Source organism: Geotrypetes seraphini, chromosome 2 (genome assembly GCF_902459505.1).
Source record: "Geotrypetes seraphini chromosome 2, aGeoSer1.1, whole genome shotgun sequence".
NCBI lineage: Eukaryota > Metazoa > Chordata > Amphibia > Gymnophiona > Dermophiidae > Geotrypetes > Geotrypetes seraphini.
In genome coordinates, this window is record NC_047085.1 from 107,940,760 (window position 1) to 107,959,413 (window position 18,654).

Sequence of the window (18,654 nt, forward strand, 5' to 3'; positions counted from 1 at the left end):
TAAGGGCAATTGTAATATTCAGTTGGGTTACAGTGGGTTTTGGAGGCCTCACCATACAATTTAAGGGGGTTATTGTGAGACGTGCTTCCTAGGATGCCCCACTGCTCTGCTGGGATGTCTGTGTGGCCAGTCTACTAAGAATACTGGCCCTTCTTACATCCCAATTGATTGTTTTGTGCATTTTTCTGTGGGATGTGGGTTTTTTTTTGTTTTTTTTAAAGGTTCAAAAAGATATATGCACAGAGCATAAACACATCCATTTTCGAAAAAAACCAAAATAGACATCTTGAAGTTTTGAAAATGGGCATGCTGGTACTGGATTTTTGAGTGTGTTCTGCAAAATGTCTAAACTCGGATTTAGATGTCATATCAAAAATGCCCCTCCACATGCAATACTAAATATCTTCTTAGATTTTTCATTCTGTATTACAAGTATTGATGCTACCAGTTTTTATTTTAGTTCCTTGCTATTGGGTCTTCCATATAATGTGGTTAATTCTTTACAGAAAGCTCAAAATGCAGCAGCAAGGGTGTTAACTGGTTCTCTTCACTCTTGTCCCATTACTCCTGCACTAAAAGATTTATACTGGCTTCCAATATGCTTTCAAATACAATTTAAAGTTTACAAAGCCGCGGTAGTGAGTCCCAGAACAGCAAATGCGACACAGTCCATAGGAATTGAATGGGCTGTGCACATTTGCTGCACAGGAATCGCTAGTGCGGCTTTGTTAAAAGGGGACCTTAATTTTCAAGGCATTGAATGATGATGTACTGTTAGCATTTGCATCTGCCCTAAAAAAATTATTGACCTGCAAGTGCTTCGAGGTCCACAGAAAAGCTACTGCTCAATATATCAATTTTTAGACAGATTTGGTTGGAGACATCAATCAACAGTGGTTCAGGATGAAGGATCCCAGCTCTGGAATGTTTTGCCATATGATTTGAGAAGTATTTTGCAATTCAGAAAACTGTTGAAAGTGCACCTCTTTGCTCAGACTTATAATACTAAGATGTAAGGCGTTTCAATGATGCCTGATGGAATATTTAATGTCTTTTCTATTTTATATGTCATGATTTTATGTACTGTATGTTCAAATACTGCCTAGAACTGTAAGACAGTGTGGTTAAAGACATTTTTAAAATAAGTAAATAAATAAAAATACTATAAAATTGTTTACAGATGTTATTGTATAGAAAGACTGAAGTAGCAAAGAAATATTTGCACAAACAGTATGCAGTGGTGGTGAATTTAAAGAGCAATACAGTTTAGTTCCTGTTTAATGTCAATTAATTGTCTTTCCTAAATCAATTTTATGTTGTATCCTTCTCTTAACATCTGAATGGCATTCAATTGCAAAGAACCAGTAAAAACATGGAATAAATGGAGGGGGTGGGTGGGAGAACAGAGTAAGGGGGGGGGGGTTATTAAAAATAGGAATAAAATGTAAGGAGATTAACTTTCAGCCTTCTGCATCTTTATCTGCATTCAGTCTTGTGAACAGAATACTGTTTAACCATTCAAAAGATTTAGGGTATTAATTACTTTAAGGGATAAAAGAAGCTGACCTGAATATTGTTAAAATGAGTCAAGATGAAATGAGAACCACAAAAGAGGGCATAGCCATGCCAGACTATAATCACAAAGGAAAGGAAAGGAAAGGCAAGGAGTGTATGAAAAATAACATAAAAAACAATGCAACTAGCAAATAGTTGAAGGGAAAAAGTACTGAAAGTTGGCAGAAAAAGTCTTCCAGTCCCATATACAGCTCTATAAGCCCTTCCTCTCTCTCAGAGATCCTATGTACTTATCCCATGCACTACACTGGTGTTGCTCCTCCTCTCCATCCCCCCCACTCCTTTTCACTCCTCCCCCACCACATGCATATCTTCAATTCCCCAGCACTGAACCTCTAGCTCTTGCTGGCACGAGCAGCAGCTCCATCCTGCAGCTCTCATTGACCTCGGCGCTCCCCTCTGATGTCACTTCCCAGACTAGGAAGTGACATCAGAGGGAGAGCCGATGCTGGTGTGGGCAGCAAGTTAGAGATGGTGCTCGCACCAGGGAAGCTAAACAGGTACAGGGGAAGGGAAAGGGATTATGCACAGCAGGAGGGGGCAGAGAAGGAATAGGGGGGACAAAGAAGAGAGTGAGGGTGGCACCACCATCCCGGGTGCCTCCCACCCTCACTAAGCCACTGAATGTATGGTTAAAACACATGAAAACAGGCTATCACTCAACCACATTAAGGGGTTTTGTAGCAGTTTCACTGTTTCCGAGCATCACTAAATTTATAAATAATTTTCTATTAGGGGACATGGCATGAATGGAGAATGAACATGGAAGAGTTAGCTAGAATGTGATACTTACCGAGCAGTTATTACAGTGGATTGTTTGCTCACTTAACGTCTCATGATCCAGCGTATCTCTGAGCACAAGAGAAGTTATACTTAACGTGACCATTTATTTTTTTCATCAAAAGGGGACATCTATTAATTGTCAGTCCCGCCCCCCAATCCCACCCTAGCCCCACCTCAATCCCGCCTTAGCCCTGCTCCAATCCTACCCTAGCCTCATCCCCCAATCCCGCCCCCAATTTCTTCCATTCATTTTTCATGTACACATAATATCTTAGTAATAGATTGCCTTTTCCTCACAGAAACTTGGCTTACCTCAGATTCAGACCTCAGAATAACGGAAGTCTGCCCTAAAGGATACAAAATAATAGTGGTCTGCAGAAAGAACAAAAGAGGAGGAGGAATTGCCATCATAGCCCAAACCACTTTAGACCTAAAAATACAATACAAAACAACCACCCCATACATGGATCCGCTAGCTTGTCAACTCTCAATCACATCACTCAAAGGAACACTAACATGCATGCTCTGCTACATAACTCCAAGAAACTGGAACACAGCTAAACCAAAATTTGAAGATTTCATATACTGAAACTCATTAACGACAACCTACAACTTAATTCTAGGAGACCTAAACCTCCACCTCGAAAACCAATCCTACAAACAAGTTGAAAACTTATTATCATACCTCAAGGCCTTAACATACAAGATACTAGACCCTCAAGCCACACATGAAAAAGGACACCAACTTGACATTGCAGCCTACATATCCCAACAGCCCTCTCAACCAGAAATCCACACATCAAACGGATGCTGGTACCACTCCCTCTGGTCTGACCATTATACGTACTCCTTCAAAATCAACTGGACCATAAACAAAAGCAAACCAATTACACAAAAAATAACTTACAACTCACGTCAACACATTGACTCCACCAAATTCTGGACAAAAACAGACACCATAATCCAAGACTTCAACCCCAAAGACTTCATCTCACAATGGAGCCAGCTGAGTACAGCAACCCTAGATGAGCTAGCCCCAGAACAATCCAAAACCAGAATCCATAGAAAATCAGACAAATGGTTCGACAACGAACTACTCCAACTCAAAAGGCAATGCAGACAAGTAGAAAGAAAATGGAGAAAAAGTAGCCAAGATTCCACAAAAAAAGCATGGAGAACACTACACCAAAAATACAAACTAAAGCTGAAAGAAAAAAGAAAGACATACTACACAAAGCAAATAGGAAAAGGACCCCAAGACACAAAAAAGCTATTCCAGTTACTAAAAGAACTCACAGACACCACACCACATCTAACCAATAACAACTCCCCTCCTCCCTCAGCCGCCTTATTAGCCACATTCTTCAAAAATAAGATCACAAATATTAGAGCCACGTTTAATGGAACACCTACTCACCTAGAAGAGATCTCAACACCCCCACAGAGAAAGAATCAGTAGCAGCAGACAGAACCTGGTCCCATTTCTCACCTATACAATAGTCAGATCTCAACAAACTATACAACAAATACAGTCACGCAGCCTGTGACCTTAACCACTGCCCACCATACCTATTGAAAACCTCCAGCACGCTATTCCGCACTCTACTCTTACAATGGATACAAATTCTACTCACAGATGGACAGTTCCCACAAGACCTCAGTGAAATCATCATAACTCCGATCCTAAAAGACCCCAAAGGAGCAACGGACCAACCATCCAACTATAGACCCATAGCCTCAATCCCACTTTACGTTAAGCTAATAGAAGGCCTCGTAGCTAAAGCCCTAAACATATACCTAGAAAACCACAACCTACTCCACCCCACACAGTCTGGCTTCAGAACCAACTATAGCATGGAGACCCTACTAGGAACACTCATGGACATCGTGAGACAACAGCTCAGCACAGGCAAATAAATGCTGATCATACAACTAGACCTCTCCGCAGCCTTTGATCTAGTAGATCATGACATCCTTTTACAAATTCTAGATTCAATAGGAATTACTGGAAAGGTACTAACATGGTTCAAAGGATTCCTACTAACCAGAACTTATAGAGTCAAAACAAACAAAGAACCATGGTCCAATCCATGTGGAGTTCCCCAAGGATCACCCCTGTCTCCCACACTTTTCAACCTATACATTGCCTCCCTAAGCTCATACATAGACAAAATAGGCTTTACCTCCTACAGCTACAGCAGATGACATCACCATACTCCTCCCCTTTGATCAACTTGAGCCCTCCATGGTAGGCACAATACACAGAACACTTGAAACAATAGCAACATGGATGAAAGTACACAAACTAAAACTTAACCCTGACAAAACAAACTTCATCCTCCTAGAAAACAGCAAAGCCCCAACCTTGACTAACCTAGTAATAAACTCGATCTCATACCCCATTCAACCCACGCTAAAACTCCTCAGAGTGTTGATAGACAGAGGCTGTACCATGCAACCACAAATCAACAAAATAATAAAAACATCATTCGCAACTATGAGAAACCTAAGACAAGTCCAAAAATTCTTCCACAGAAAACAATTTCAACTCGTGGTTCAATCACTGATTCTTGGTCTAATTGACTACTGCAACATACTATATCTCCCCTGCCCAGCAACCACGATAAAACAACTTCAAACAATACAAAACACAGCCCTAAGACTTATTTACTCACTGAAAAAATATGACCACATCACAGAGGCGTACCACGACTCACACTGGCTCCCAATACAATCCAGAGTGCACTTCAAATTCCACTGCCTACTATTGAAAGCTATAAATGGAAACAGCCCTACCTACTGGAACAATAGACTAACTCAATTCACCTCAACCAGACACAGGAGAACCCACACAATATTCAGACACCCACCAACCAAAAATGTCAAACGAAGAAAAATGTATGACAACCTACTGGCCACCAGAGCAGCGAAACTGGACCAACAGCTCACCAATTTGCTGACTTTGACCACAGACTACAAAACCTTCAAAAAAGAAACAAAAACCCTACTCTTCAAAAAATACATAAAACCAATATAACACAACCAAACATACTCCGAACTACTCCTGCAATACCAACTACTCATTAGCAAACCAGAAAATGTTCAAACTATTCCCTAAGTACTTCTTAATATCTTAACAATATGTATTTCTTAATATCTTAACAATTCATATGTAATCCGCCTTGAACTGCAAGGTAAAGGTGGAATAGAAATCACTAATATAATGTAATTCATAATGGTAACCATAAAATTTTACAAAACTACAAAGCACACTATACGCAGAGAAAATGTTAATTGTCATTTATATTTGGGGGGTTTTCAAAGATGTCAAGGCAGATGACTTTAAAATATGCAATGTCACCTCAGTAACTATAGAAAAATAGACAAATATAGTGCAAAATATAGACAGCAGATATAAATTATCAAAAGTGACACATTTTGATCACTAAATTGAAAATAAAATCATTTTTCCTACCTTTGCTGTCTGGTGATTTCATGAGTCTGGTTGTGTTTCCGTCTGACTGTGTATCCTTTCTTTCATTTCTTTCTTTCTACACTCAGGCCCAACAATTGTCCCTTTCTATTCCCTCCCTCCTTCCTTCCTTTGCCCTTAGTGCTCCCATTGCCTCCTTCCTGTATCCTTAGTGCCTTTAGTGCTTCTGTCCTGTGTCCTTAGTGCCACCATTGCCTGCTTCCTGTGTCCTTAGTGCCCCCAGTGCTTCCTTCCTATGTCTTGCCTTTCAGCCTTTGTCCCACCCCTCCTCCGAAGCCAGCCTGCTGCCTAACTCCTTCCCTCCCTCCAGTGCCTGATTCAAACCCCCACTCGTGTACTGCCACTGCCTGCCAGCCTCCCTCCTTCCCTCCCTGCTGCGCCGATTCAAACCCCAGTCCGCCGCTGCTTCTTGCCTTCTTCCTGACGTCAATTCTGATGGCAGAGAGGAAGTTCCGGGCCAGCCAATCGCTGCATGGCTGGCCTGGAACTTCTTCTCCGATGTCAGAATTGACGTTGGGAAGAAGACAAGAAGCAGCGGCGGCGGACCAGGGTTTGAATCAGCACGGCAGAGAGGGAAAGCGATCGCCTGTCCCGGTGTCCCCACGCACCACTTCGGGATGCTGTCCCTGAAAATGACCAGCATCCAAATGTGCATAAAGCTTCTAGTTAATCAACTTGTCAATGTTAGTTACCACCTCATAGGAACCTTTATACGGTGCAATTTTCTATTAAATAAACTAATGGTTTCATTTGGACATTCTGATGTTAAATGTATCTAATTATATCTGTTTATATCCATTTATAAAGTGCCACCATTAAGGGTCAGAGCTGCCATTTTGAACATGGGTTACCAACAGAGCTGGAAATGTCTGGAGATTGTTTCTATTTTCTACTAACCTCCAGCAAGGACCTCCAGCAAGAGCTGGGGGGTCAGTGGGATAGATGCAGATTTGCTGTAGACTTTTGGGAAGTTCTGGGGGGTGATGAAACTGTTGAACTCTGCCAAAAAGCACTTTTGAGGAAAGTCACAGATGTCAACAGTAGCCCCTTGAAACATTGCTTCTAATGCAAATATAACTACACCTTCAGTAATAAATGTCTGCCCTGTTCAGTGGCTGTTTGGATAGATGCTAGGCAGATACCATACCATACTGTTTATTATACCCCCCCCCAAAAAAAAAAAAAAAATCAGCAAGGAATCATTGCGGATTATCCCTAACAATGCCTGCACTAATTTTGCAGTTACCATGCAGGGCAACTGCTAAACTTTGTCACAGCTTAGTAAACAGTCCCCACAGTCAGATGACAGTCAATAAAATTCTAATGTAGTTTTTTGATACTTTTATTGAATGAGCATGAAAATAATCAAAACATGCTCTATTGCATAAACCTGCACGATCACATGTCATTCCTTCAAAGAAAATAATTTATATGGTCTTGGTACTCCTGCAGTGCAACAGCTTTTGAATCCTATACTATAAAGCAAGCAATAATTGTATGTTTGTATGTATCATATACTATAATGTGAGTAATAATTATATGCTTGTATATATGTAAGTACATTTTATCTTGAAAATGACTCTAAGGATTTTTATGAAATGGGATGAATCTAGAGTTTTCAGGTGCAAGAAAGTGATTTAGCTAGGTCTGTAGTTCAAAAAAATTAATTTGGGGGATTTTCCCAATGTTCCTGTCTCCCCCTACAGCCCATTGATCAGACATTCCAAATCAAAAATTAGAAGCTTAGCTAGCCAATAAGCTGCAGGGAAAAGTAGAACTGACGGTTGGTGGGGCACTATCCCTGTATCTAATGCTCCTGCCTTCCCCTGCAACTCATTGGTCAGATATTCCTAAGGAAGCTTCACCAACCAATAGGCTACAGGAAAAAGCAGGACTAAAGGTTGCTAAGGCACTGTCTCTGTAGCTACTGCACTCACCTCCCTCTGCAGCTCACTCACCCTACTTCTCTGAGTGAAGCTCAGTATTCCAGGTACAATTCATATAATCTAGTGAAAGGTATGATGAACAGCTAAGACCCCAGATCTGTTCAGGACAAATCTGGCTATTTGAAATTGCACAAATTAAAATAAGTACAGTTTTCAGAGTAATGATGGGATAAAGTCTGGTGACCCTTTCAGATTCAGTATTCAGAAGTATCTTTTTTAAATAATATCCTCTAGATCAGTGTTTTTCAATCTTTTTACACCTATGGACTGGCAGAAATAAAATAATTATTCTGTGGACCAGCATCGGTCCGTGGACCGGCAGTTGAAGAACAGTGGGCTAAGTCGTGGGCCAGACTCCGCCCATCTCTACCCAATCTCCACCCCAGACCCTGCCCCCATAATAATACTAATTGCACCTTGCATGTCCTGTGCCTCATCTGGAAGCCTTCCCTCTGACGTTGCAACGTCAGAGAGAAGGCTTCTGGTTCAGGCGCAGGATGCCCGTAGGAGCCACTGCCTGTGGCTTTGTGCACTGAATCAGTTAGGAAGAGGGAGCTGGCTCGAAGATAACGCTGCATCGATCGCACCGTGAACCAGCGGTTGAAGAACACTGTTTTGGGCCTGATGCATGTGCTGGCCCTGTGGACCGGCAGGAAATTTCTGTGGACCGGCACTGGTCCACGGACCGGTGGTTAAAGAACACTGCTCTAGATTCTAAAATGTGTGCTCAAATTTGCACACCCAAATTTGGGCGCAATCCTGAGATGTGATACAACTAATTTGGGTAACGAGCCAATTAGTGTCAATAACTGAGTGCTAACAATTATTGGTGTTAATTGGCCCCGATTTGGATTTGCATTCACATCTTACTTGGCGCTATTCTATAAAACTACACAACCAAATCCCATAGTTTGCAACTCAAAAGGGGGTGTGACCATGGGAGGGTCATGGATGGGCAAGACAGGGGTGTTCCAGAAATTTGCATGCAGTGTTATAGACTACCAAAAATATGCACCCAAATTGGGCACCAGGAACTACATTTGATTTCAGCAGATGTAAGTCCTGGCACCCAAATTTGGGCACAGGAATCAGCGATGCATGCTATTCTGTAAAGAATGCCCTTTACAGAATGCTAAGCACTAATTTTTTCCAGTGCCAACATCTAGGTGCCATTTACTGAATCTGATCCTATATAACTATAGACCTCCAAACCATCATTTCCACAGTAAAACACTAGTTCATATTTGCTTTTTAAACATTTTTCCTTTATATAATTTAAATCTAAATCATGGCAGAAGTAATAGCAAAGCAAAAAATAAATAAATAAAACTACCACTAAGGGCCTCACAGAATAGGAATTTATTAACGACCTGGAGGCAGGAACAAAATGTGAGGTTATTAAATTTGCGGATGACACCAAGCTATATAGCAGGGTCATTAACATGGAGGACTGCGAAGATCTCCAAAAGGATCTGACAACACTGGAACAATGGGCCAAAAAGTGGCAAATGAGCTTCAACATAGGGAAATGCAAGGTCATGCATATAGGGAAAAAGAACCCGATGTTCACTTACAAAATGGGGGGATCACCGCTAGGGGTGAGCAACCTTGAAAGAGACCTGGGAGTAATGGTGGACACAACATTAAAGGCGTCGGCGCAGTGCGCCACAGCCTCAAGGAAAGCAAACAAAATGTTGGGTATCATTAAAAAGGGTATCACGACCAGGACGAAGGAAGTCATCCTGCCACTGTATCGCGCAAAGGTGCGACTGCACCTGGAGTACTGTGTTCAGTACTGGTCGCCGTACCTCAAGAAGGACATGGCAGTACTTGAGAAAGTCCAGAGAAGAGCAACTAAACTAATAAAGGGCATGGAGGACCTCTCGTATACTGACAGACTGAAAAAGCTGGGGCTTTTCTCCCTGGAAAAGCGGAGACTTAGAGGAGACATGATAGAAACCTTCAAGATCATGAAAGGTATAGAAAAAATAGACAGGGACAGATTTTTCAAATTAAGGGGAACCACAAATACAAGGGGGCACTCAGAGAAATTGAAAGGGGACAGGTTTAGAACAATAGCCAGGAAGTTCTTCTTCACACAGAGGCTGGTGGATACATGGAATGCGCTACCGGAGGATGTGATAAGCAGGAGTACGCTACAGGGCTTCAAAGAAGCTTTGGACAGGTACTTGGAGGATAAAGGGATAGAAGGGTACAGATAAGAGCAGAGGTAGATTATAGGGACAGGTTTAGTGGTAAGCTATAAAATTGCTTACCACTTCTCAGGCAATAGGCCTGATGGGCCGCCGCGGGTGCGGACCGCTGGGCAAGATGGACCTATGGTCTACCTCAGCGGAGGCAACTCTTATGTTCTTATGTTCTTTATTTCATGACCCAAAATAGACCACGTTTCAACAACTGTGCCTGCATAGAGGGTCCATACTCATACAAAATAAGAGCCCTGATGCAGGGAGATGTGTCAAAACATGGTCCACCATCCACCTTCATAAGGAAATCCAGGAATCATGAAAAGGAAATAAAACAAAACAGAAAAGGAAAGGAAAAGAAAAATATCAGACTCCAACCTCAGATCTTTTTGGAAAAGTCAGTTCTAACAGCAAGCTCTAATAAATTATGTTAGAATGGCTTAGCTTGGGTTGGAGGAGTAGCCTAGTAGTTGGTGCAGTAGGCTGGGTGTGTGTTAGGTGTCATTAATTTGTGTTCAAGTCCCAGTAGGCTGGGCTCAATTCCTACCACAACTCCTTGTGGCTCTGCGCCATTTTGCTTCATTAACGCGAGCAGAGCTGTCCAATGTTGTAGACCCCCTGAAGAAGCCTCAGTAAGGCGAAACGGGTCCCGTTGGGCGCAATGAATTGAATCAGTCTACAACGGAAGGCATTATAAGATAAGTGCTGTTTCCAGATATATTTTTAGCACTTTATTTAAGTTTATTGCACAAAGCATTTGCACTTTTCATAATTCATAGAAATCAATGAAAGATATCCTTAACCTGCAGAAGCTGTCAGAAATAATCACATATGATTTAACAGCGCAGGTATCTGAGAGTTCTATGGTAAAAAAGAAAAAGATATTGTAGATATTTACATACAAGTCCTATTCATATTGTTGATCTCATGATAAATGTAAACCACTTTGATTGTACCACTAAGTGTCTGTTATAATTACCGTATTTTCGCGGATATAACGCGCACCATTGTAAAACGCGCACAGGGGTATAGCGCGCAGAAATCACGATGATATGTACAAAAACTTTTCTATACCGCGCTCAGGCATATAACGCGCATGCTGCCCGACTCTCCTCTGGCCACCCCGACTCTCCTTTCGCTCTCCCCGACTCTCATCTGGTTGCCCCGACTCACCCTGACTTTCGGTGCACTGCCCCGACTCTCCTCTGGTTGCCCCGACTCACCGTTCACCCGCCCTGACTTTCGGTGCACTGCCCCGCCTCTCCGTGCCTGTCCCCCTTGAAGTCCTGTCCCCCCTTGAAGGTCTGCCTGTCCCCCCTTGAAGTCCTGTCCCCATCCTGAAAGCCTGATGCCCCCCCTCGACGTCCGATTCTTCTCCCCCCCTCGGCAGGACCACTCGCACCCCCACCCCGAAGGACCGCCGACTCCCCGACAATATTGGGCCAGGAGGGAGCCCAAATCCTCCTGGCCACGGCGACCCCCTAACCCCACCCCGCACTACATTACGGGCAGGAGGGATCCCAGGCCCTCCTGCCCTCGACGCAAACCCCCTCCCCCCAACGACCGCCCCCCCCCCAAGAACCTCCGCCCGTCCCCCAGCCGACCCGCGACCCCCCTGGCCGACCCCCACGACACCCCCACCCGCCTTCCCCGTACTTTGTGTAGTTGGGCCAGAAGGGAGCCCAAACCCTCCTGGCCACGGCGACCCCCTAACCCCACCCCGCACTACATTACGGGCAGGAGGGATCCCAGGCCCTCCTGCCCTCGACGCAAACCCCCCTCCCTCCAACGACCGCCCCCCCCCAAGAACCTCCGACCGACCCGCGACCCCCCTGGCCGACCCCCCCACCCCCCTTCCCCGTACCTTTGGAAGTTGGCCGGACAGACGGGAGCCAAACCCGCCTGTCCGGCAGGCAGCCAACGAAGGAATGAGGCCGGATTGGCCCATCCGTCCTAAAGCTCCGCCTACTGGTGGGGCCTAAGGCGCGTGGGCCAATCAGAATAGGCCCTGGAGCCTTAGGTCCCACCTGGGGGCGCGGCCTGAGACACATGGTCGGGTTTGGCCCATGTGCCTCAGGCCGCGCCCCCAGGTGGGACCTAAGGCTCCAGGGCCTATTCTGATTGGCCCACGCGCCTTAGGCCCCACCAGTAGGCGGAGCTTTAGGACGGGATGGGCCAATCCGGCCTCATTCCTTCGTTGGCTGCCTGCCGGACAGGCGGGTTTGGCTCCCGTATGTGGGGGGGGGCGGTCGTTGGAGGGAGGGGGGTTTGCGTCGAGGGCAGGAGGGCCTGGGATCCCTCCTGCCCGTAATGTAGTGCGGGGTGGGGGTAGGGGGTCGCCGTGGCCAGGAGGGTTTGGGCTCCCTCCTGGCCCGATATTGTTGGGGAGTCGGCGGTCCTTCGGGGTGAGGGTGCGAGTGGTCCTGCCGGGGGGGGGATGTATCGGACGTCGGGGAGTCGGCCGGGCAAGAGGGCTTGGGCTCCCTCTTGCTCCGATCGTGGATGCGGGTGCGGGTGGGAGCGCGTGCGAGCGGTCGTTCGGGGTGGGGGTGCGAGCGGTCCTGCTGGGGGGGTGAATCGGGCGTCGGGCGGGGTGGGAACTATGTTTAAAAACTTTTGTATACCGCGCTCAGGCATATAACGCGCGAGGGGTATGCGCGGTACGTAAAATCACGTATAACGCGCGCGTTATATCCGCGAAAATACGGTAGATCATAAGCTCTTTTGAGCAGGGATGTACAATGTGCAACACTGAGTGTGCCTGGCAGCGCTATAGAAATAATACATTGTTGCTGTTATATTAAGCCAGCATTTTCTTGGCCTAAAATACTGGCATCTAACTCAGTTCATATCCTAACTGTGCCTCTAACCATGCCTACTTTTTGGGTAGGAACTGAAAGATTAGAGAAACTTGGCCTTTTCTTCCTTGAACAGAGGAGATTGAGAGGGGACATGATCAAAACATTCAAGGTACTGAAGGGAATAGACTTAGTAGATAAGGATAGGTTGTTCACCCTCTCCAAGGTAGGGAGAACGAGAGGGCACTCTCTAAAATTGAAAGGGGATAGATTCCGTATGAACGTAAGGAAGTTCTTCTTCACCCAGAGAGTGGTAGAAAACTGGAATGCTCTTCTGGAGCCTATCATAGGGGAAACACCCTCCAGGGATTCAAGACAAAGTTAGACAAGCTCCTGCTGAACCAGAATGTACACAGGTAGGGCTAGTCTCAGTTAGGGCGCTGGTCTTTGATCAGAGGGCCGCCGCTTGAGCGGACTGCTGGGCACGATGGACCACTGGTCTGACCCAGCAGCGGCAATTCTTATGTTCTTATGTTTACTGAGTTAGGCACTGTGAGAGAGTCAGGGATTTTCCCTCATTAATGATGATGTTATACCACCAGGCAGTAGGGGACACTAATCAGAGAGAGAAGAAACTACAACCCTCTGGATGCCCTGAGCTCAGCAGCTTAGGGCTGAGCTGCCTGAGAAGAGGTGGAAGAGTGTCTGGGTCACAGGGGCGGGATCCGGGCAGACATGAGTATATTCCAGGGAGGTCCCTGGAAGAGAAAGAAACTCACCAGCTGAAGTAGAAGCCCTGAGGAAGCTAATTCTACTTGAGCTGAGAAAGAAAGACTGTACAAAGTGAAACAGGTACTGATAGCTTGGCTGAGGGTATCTGAGCTGTATGTGTGGACCAGCTTTGTCACCTACGGAGGCCCCAGAGAGAACATAGGAGCTAGGAAGGCTGAATGGAAAAGCTGACCAGTTTTGCTGATAAAATCTGCTGGAGGTAAGATTCTACTATGTGGAAAACTGTGCCTTTATTCTTTTTTCTTTTTTTAAAAAATATCTTTATTCTAATGACTGACCAGAGCTGTGATTGAATGCTGCATAAAACTGTTTCTTGGAACTGTGTTTGGGGTGTGGCATGCCCTACTGATAATATAAACAGAAAGTAGTGGGAAAGTTGAAAAGCATAGCTGTTTTCTTGGAAAAGAAACCATTAAGAGAAACTTGTGCAGAAACAGGCAGTTTAATAAAGAGGGGTTTTTTTTTTTATACATGTGTTTGTGTAAATCCTTTCATGAGCACCCTGTTACAGGCACTGGCAAATTAATTTTTTTAAAAAAAATTTGTTGTTTAATCAGTTTTAAATGGCACTTTCAATTATAAGCACCAATTAACCAATTTTTTTAAAAAACAAAATTTTAGGCACCTAACTCAGTAGGCATCTCGTACCGGTAGGCGCCATTTATAGAATCAGTACCTATGTGCACTCGTGTTAACTATGTATTAGTGCAGAGAGGAGATCCAAGATGGCGATAGAGTGAGTCACGTCTGCAAGTGGCTATTTCATATTTCCATCAGGAATCTTACCTTTTGCTATGCCTAAGCGCAGGGGTAAGTAGAGCAGTGTTCTTCCTGCCTCCTCTTCCAATTCCCTGACGCGACAAGGGGCTATAACATCCTATGTCATCCCGGCTGGAGCGGGCGTATCCGCTGACCGAGGTGGGCAGACCTCGGTCTTGGAAGGCGAGGTATCGCTTAGCCCATTAGGACCTGGAGTTCCTCCGCGTCCCGGGACGATGTCGGGGACGCCTTCAACAGCGCAGGAAGCGCCGGAGTTGATGTCTCCGTCGGCATTGCAAGTTTCACCCCTGGTCCCGGATATGATCCACAGCTTGCTGACTTCTTCACAGCCGACATTGGAGTTCGGAGGAACTGAAACTCGTATTGAAGCAGGGGAGGATGAGGTGAAGCCTATTGGGGCGTCTCCCGGAATATCTCTCCCTACTCCTTTGATAAGACCTGCGGTGATCGACATGGAGGCGATTTGGAGTGGTTTGGAAACTTTACATAAGGTATGCTCCCAATTTGTTGCCTCAGTACAGAATACTAACACTCAATTTAAAACTTTTGAAGAGAAATTCCAACAACAGTCTGTTAGAATGGACAATTTAGAGGAATCAATGGCAGAAGTGAAGGTTTCTACTAACTTACAACTGAAGGAAAAGTGTTTGCTTACTAGGAAAATAGAAGATTTGGAGAATGCAAACAGAAGTTTGAACTTGAGACTTTTAAATTTTCCTGTCTCTAAATTTCAAACACCTAGAGATTTATTCCATTCCTTCTTAAACTCAGGAGTCCTTTTATCAAGCTGCGGTAGGGGTTTAACGCGCGTAATACCGCATGTTAAACCACCTGCAGCGCTAGCCGCGAATACCTGCATTGAACAGGCATTAGTTTTCTAGCCTAATGAAATGTCCGACGCGCTAACCCCGCTAGCGCGGCTTGATTAAAGGACCCCTCAGTTTTGAAATGTCCTGAAAATAATTTGCCACCGCTGCAAAAGTTATACTACTTGAAACTTCCTAAAGAGGATAAAGAAAAAGGAAAAACATTACCAGGAGATTGGATCTCACTGATATGTTGGAGATATCCCAAGAAGAAATAATTACTAGAGCTACTTTACTGGTAACTTTTGTTTTTCTTCAAGATAAGGAGGCAATCCTCCGTCTATTTTATAGGACTGATAATGTGGAATTTCATGGATTCAAAATTTCAATATTTCCTGATGTATCGAAGTGGACACAAGCCAGACGTAAGAAATTTCTGGCTTATCGTCAGTTTGTTTTGAGTATAGGAGTGTCTTTCCAGTTACGTTTTCCTTGTAAATACTGCATTACTTATCAGAGTAATAGATATATTTTTTATGAACCTGATCAGTTGAACTTTTTTCTTAAGGGTAAAGCAACTAAAAGAACTTCAGAGGCTTCCATGGAATCTCCCAACCAGGCCATTAATTAATTGACTCCAACTGCACTCTGTAATGTGATTTAATTTTGAATTATTTCCTGAAAACCAACTTCCCTTGGAGGTGATGTATTCTCTCTCCTCATACTGTGGACTTTGATTTTAGTTACCAATTTGGAATTATTTTATAATTTGATTTATTTGTTTCTTATTTCAATTGTTTATTTCCTTTTAATTGTTGTTTATCAACTTGTAAAAGAATATAAATAAATAATAATTTTATTAGTGCATGGCAAGTGTAATGTACCTGCTAACTAACACTTCAATACTCGCTCTCCACGCAAGCCATGCACCAATAAAAAAAATTCTATAATAAGCGGTTAAATGCACAGAAAGAGGCAAACTACTGTAAAAACCCCGGTAAAAGAATCCCTAAATGCAGTGCTAGCAAATAATGGAGTTACATTGCTCTTGGCTATAAAATAAGTCTATCATTTGCACATTAGCACAACTGCACGGCCAGATCTCATTATCCAAAAGAACTAACTACTGCATAGCTAGTATCATAATTGCTTGCTTGAAAATATGAAGACAATAACAAACAAATTATGATATCATTAGTTAGGCAACAATTTTTCCTCTTATGGTACACTATTAGAATGCTTTTCCTCTACAATTCTAGAGACCACATCTTTAAAAAGATATAAACAGGATGGAGTCGGCCAGAGGAAGGCTACTAAAATGGTCAGTGGTCTTTGTCATAAGGCGTATGGGGACAGTCTTAAAGATCTGAATGTGTATACTTTGGAGGAAATGTGGAAGGGGGAGATATGATAGAGACATTTAAATACCTGCATGGCGTAAATACTCAAGGCAAGTTTCTTTTAATTGAAAGGGTCAAGAATAATCTAAGGAAAAACTTTTTTACAGGAAGGATGGTAGATGTGTGGAATAGTCTCCCGGTAGAGGAAGTGGAGACAAAGACTGTGTCTGAATTCAAGAAAGCATGGAATAGGCGTCTGGGATCTCTTAGGGAGTAGAGGGGATAGTGGATGCTACAGATGGGTAGACAGGATGGGCTATTTGGCCTTTATTTACCATCATATTTCTATATTACAGCAGGTTTGTTCAAGTTCAATTCTCGAGGGCCACAAACAGGCCAGATTTTCAGGATATCCAAATTAATATGCATACAGGGCCAGCGTTAAGGGATGGCAAACAGGGACAGTTGCCCTGGGCCCCACAGCTCCAGAGGGCCCCACGGTCCGATCATCTCTTCTCCTTCTGTCCATCTCCCTCGCTTCTCCCACCTTTCCGGTCTTCTTTTTAACATCCAAATGTTCCTTTTTAGAGGGGCCCCGACGTGATAACCATTCTCACAAGTTACTGGTGGCTGCCCCAAAGCTTTCTCTCTACCGCAATCTGCCCTTCTCTGATGTAACTTCTTGTTTCCTCCTGGGCAGATCGTGGCAGAGAGAAAGCTTTGGGGCAGCCACCAGCAGGTAGCTATGCCGGGGTTCCTCTGAAAAGGAACATTTGAATGTTACATAAAAACATAGTAACATAGTAGATGACAGCAGATAAAGAAGACCCGAATGGTCCATCCAGTCTGCCCAACCTGATTCTGAGGGGAAGCAAGGGAGATGGACAGAAGGGGAAGAGATGTTCAGACCGTGGGGCCTCCTAGAACTGTTTTAAATTGACCTGAGTGTGTGTGTGTGTGGCGGGGGGGGGGGGGGGGGGAGGGGAAGGAATGAGAGAGATGAGAAAATGCAGGCCAGAGGTTAGAGGAGGGACTAGAAAAAAAAATTATGAAAGGGGGTTGGGAGAGAGACAGGTGGACAATGGGAGGAAAGGATTATGAGAGCTCATGCAGCCCTCAAAAATTTGGAGGAGGCACAAGTAATGTGTGTGGGTCAACACATTCCTCTTTCACCCCCCTCCTGGCAGGTGGACATGCATTTATTTTCCTTTCCCACCTCCTATGATCTGATGATTCTCTCCTTTCCCTCCTCTCCATGGTCTGGTGCATCTTTCCCTTTCTGCATGGTCTGGTGTGCAGAGAGAAAGCTTCCAGGTTAGCAAGAGGAGAATCCAGATCATGGAGAGAAGGGAAAGGAGAGAGATACTGGATTGCATAGTTTGTGGGGTGGGAAGAATGCCAGACAGTACATGCACTGCCACTGGGAGAGCTTGAATCAAGAATGGTGGGGGGATTGGGGGTTAGGGTAGGTTCCCTAGGTTCCCAGCCCGTCCATGGCTGTTTGAAGTTGTTTAATCATAGTTGCGGGGCAGGTGAGATAGAGAATGTTGCAATAGTCTAGAAGACCCAGCACTAGGGCCTGGACTACGATCCGGAATTGTGTTTGGTCAAATAATTTTCGTACTTGTCTTAAGTTTCTCATGATTGCGAAGGATTTCTGTATTGTTTTATTGATTTGTGGTTGCATGGTACAGCACCTGTTGATCATTATTCCCAATAGTTTTAGAGTGGGTTGCATGGGGAATATGGTTGAGTTAGACAGGTTCCTTGTACCAGTATTCCCTTAAAACAGTCCACCAGATTTCCTGGTTCTGAGACATAGGTTCCCAAACCTAGGTATATTTGTTATCAAGCTTGGTAAACACTAGCACATACTTCCACAGCTTAAAAGGGCATATTCAGGCATCCTGAGGTAAATTCCAGGATAGTGCATGCATACCATGTACTACAAATATATTTTTTATTTTTACTCAGGTGGAGAGTGAGTGTTACTGCAGTAATAAGAATATAAGAATTGCCATTCTGGGACAGACTGAAGTTCCATCAAGCCCAGTATCCTGTTTCCAACAGTGGCCAACCAAGGTCCCAAGTACCTAGCGCTAGATCCCAAGTAGTAAAACAGATATTATGCTGC